This window comes from Dioscorea cayenensis, chromosome 19, assembly GCF_009730915.1.
Source record: "Dioscorea cayenensis subsp. rotundata cultivar TDr96_F1 chromosome 19, TDr96_F1_v2_PseudoChromosome.rev07_lg8_w22 25.fasta, whole genome shotgun sequence".
Taxonomy (NCBI): Eukaryota; Viridiplantae; Streptophyta; class Magnoliopsida; order Dioscoreales; family Dioscoreaceae; genus Dioscorea; species Dioscorea cayenensis.
Window position 1 is genome coordinate 22,370,872 of NC_052489.1, and position 4,044 is coordinate 22,374,915.

Below are 4,044 nucleotides of genomic sequence, written 5' to 3' on the forward strand. Positions count from 1 at the left end.
TGTTTTTACCGATATTACTTTAAAATTGTGAGAGTAGACAAGATATTTACTGACGAATTTCGTTTCGTTAGTATAGCTATTATTGTATTCTGACTTTTATCTATAATGACGGTCAAATTTTGTAGCTATAGACTATTTTTAGAATAAATCAAGAATTTACTAACACCTATTTTTCCATTGGTATAAATATAAAATATTGTTGTATATTGAATATTATTTATGGTAACGGTCAAATTGTGTAACTACAAATGGTTTATAATACAGAAATTTTATAACTATCACAATAAATTTGACATTTCTTGACAGTTATGTGTTCGTTGGTTAAATATACAAAATATTTTTTATTAAAATATTATAAAACATCCTGTTTTAATCCTTTTTAATAGAAAAATATATTTTTAATTGTTATTTTTTATTAATAAGTTAAATAATTACATTAAAAATATTTTTTTAAATATATGAAAATAAAAATTTTAATTTGTAAAAAAAAAAATTTATTTTTTACTAATAATATTAATAATTATGAAAATTATTTTTTAAGAAATATATATTATATTTTTTTAAAAAAATAAATGTGTTATATTTACAATTATTTTAATAACTCACTAAAAAAATCATAAATCTAATTTTAGTCATTGTTAATATCGAAATTTACTCTATGTTTTACTAGTTTAACACATTAAAAAAATAAAATTCAAATTAATTCTTCAATGCCTCACTTTACATTAACATATTTATATTTTAAAAAAAAAACAAAATCACCACTATCTTTCTCTCAACGGCTCACCCTTCACTCACTCTCTCTCTCTCTCTCTCTCTCTCTCTCTCTTTGTCAACTCTTCCATTCATCACCAGAACCCTTCCATCCATCGCACCATCAATCATAACGCTTCCATCCATCGCACCATACCACTGGAATCAAGCGCCTGTGAATGAAAGTCTCCGAAAAACTTCATCTGGCGACATTTCCATCAAAATCTAGGTATGAATCTACACCCTTCACTCACACTCTCTCTCTCTCTCAACTCTTACATTCATCACCAGAACCCTTCCATCCATCGCACCATCCATCGTAATGCTTCCATCCATTGCACCATACCATTGGAATCAAGCGCCTGTGAATGAAAGTCTCCGGAAAACTTCGTCTGGCGAGGGCATTTCCATCAAAATCTAGGTATGAATCTACATCCTCCGTTAACATCTCCATTAGCTAGGGCATTTCCATCCGGAGAGAGTAGTGGTCCGGGACAGTAAAGATGGAGATGAGGAGGCCGGTAGTGGTGGTGGTTGAGGGGTGGAAAGAGAGGAGGACGAAGAGTGGGAGAGTGAAGAGGTGGAGTGATGAGAGATAGTGGAAAAGTGATTGGAGGTAGTGGGAGAGTGATGAGTGAAGATCATCAGTGGGAAAGTGATGATTGATGAGTGATGAGGGAAAGGTTATTAATGTCTATATTCTAGTATGTTAACTATTCTGTTGGTTACTTTGCTATATTTTTCATCATGCTCGGTCCTTTTTTCACAGGATTATTAGATCCTTTCTGGTTGAAGAACAAAAGATTGTAAAGAAAGTTCTCAAGATTCAGAAGGCCAAAAAGAAACTATCATCAAAGAGCTAGATTATAGATAAAAAGTTTTCAATTATCGTTTGCTTTGAAGAATTTTGCTTAAATTCTATGATGATGATGAAAATTTTACCAAGTGGCTGCTGTACTTATATCGAGCTTGTTGTATTTCTATGACATACATTGGATTAAGTTCTGTTTCAATCGTCAAGAGTGATATTTCAAAACATATTTTTGATCAAGTGTAGTATGCTGTCAACATCTCTCTAGGACAAGGTGAAGATTATTAAGTGAAATATGGATTCATCCACTCATGGATGGATCCATGTCTTGGACTTTAGCATCCATGATGCTTGAATCAGTTGTTTTAGCTGTTGAAGTCTTTTCTTGTTGAGTTTTAGAGTTTGTTTTCTTGAAAAATCCTATAGAATGCCTAGGATTCCTGAAATGAATGAATTGAGTTTTGTTGAATTGTAAGGAAATAGATTGATGATGAACATATAATACAGGTTAGCATTCTGAGCTCATACATCATTCACTTGGTTTGTTTGTTAGTGATTTATTTAAAAGATCCACTTGGTTTGTTTGTTGGTGCTTTATTTAAAAGATGAATAATGTGAACTCATCAACTACCTATGAGATTCTTAATAGTAGTACTTATGATCAACTTCCAATCATTTTATTCCACTGAGCAACTATATAAACTTGGTTAATTAAAATCTAAAATATTTATTCATTTCGGTGGTGTTGCTTATGTGAATGCATAATTTGTAGTTATCTAACAAAAGAAAAGAATTAAAAGGGAAAAAGAGGAGGAAAAAAAAGAAATTATCCATTATTTGTCCATAATGATTTATAAGGTTGTATATTTAAAGGATGTTCCTATTCTTTAATATATGATGTACTCTCTCCATTCCATCATAAGTGCTCAAAATTATAAAGTTTTTTTTGGTTCTTGAGTTTGTCCAGTGTCACACTTCAACTGTATGCCTGCAAAACTGTGTAACATGTTTAATAATATGTTTGTATTTTATGTTTGATCTTGAACAAGTCAATGCTATTCTAATGATATTCTCGTAATCCTATTTAATAGCTCATGTGGTTTGCTATCTTCATAAATGCAACATGTGGTAACTGCATTTTTTCTTGTCTCACCTGGTTTTCAACCAAATGGCTGCCCCTATTATTTATTTATTTTTTCTTTTATAATTGGATTAGTGGTGAGGAGTGTTTCTTGTTTTATTATATGTTAATATGTGTTGTGGTTATCCTTTTCTTACATATTGTGCTTGAATGTATCTACAAGCTAATGTTGCTTTAAGACTACTTGCTATTTGATTTTTTCAGTAATTATTTCATGTGTCTTATATTGTTTACTTCATAGTAATTTTCTTAATTTTTCTCTATTCATATTCTTAAATAAGAGTCTTTCTTTCCTAGTATATCATGTTAATATCCGTCTATTAAACACTTGTTCTGCTATCTTTCTCATGTAGTTATGTACCTTTTTTTACTATAAGGTGCAAATAGGAGTAGTTGTTGTTTCTTAAGATGTGTGGAACCTACATATTTTTAATGATGTTCCATCTATGTAAGTTTTTGTTTTCAAGAACTTAAATCTAACTGCTACTGTTTTCAAACACAGTTTTTTTTTTATTACCTTGGGTAAATCTAGAGAATTAAATTGACATCTTCTGTATCAAAGCACTCATTTATTGATTTATTATTATTATTTGTTTTTATTTGTTCTTTGCTAAGTTTTGTATCAACATCTTCTGTAATGGCCCCCATCTTGATCAACTCTTAACTTGCTTTTCTGGTTATCTCTTCTTTAGCCTTTTTCGGAATCTTTTAATTAGCCATGTGACCATTGCTTTATTGTATCCCTCCTCCTGGGTCACTTGTCCCCCATTTTAGTATTCTAATTATTGAACATATGATGTGAATATTAACTTTTTTTTATCCTTTACATGTTTATACTTTTACTAATTATGAGAAGGAAAAATATTTATAATTTTTTTTAATATGCACATGACTAGTCTCTAAGGTTAAAAACTTGGTTTTTATTATTATAGAACTCATGTGTATAACTTGTGGCATTAGTGATTATTTTATGATTTGATCCTATAATACATATTCATGTTTGCAAAGCCAATTCACAGCACAAATTAAGCAAACATGGATGAGTATGTTGCTATTAAATAAATGTTGAAGCTCTATGTTTTGAGTTATTAAGATTCCAATGCTCTATATTAATTTATTGTTTAAATTTTTATCATAATGTAATTGTAAATATGTGGACTAGGATCGATACTCACACCAACCAAAACGCCATTTGTGAACAAGACCAATAAGTAATTGTATATATATATTGTATATTTATATATATATATATATATATATATATATATATATATATATATATATCTTGTATAATTTCAATTTCAGTATTGTTATCTTCATTGCTTTTATTACGCTTTTT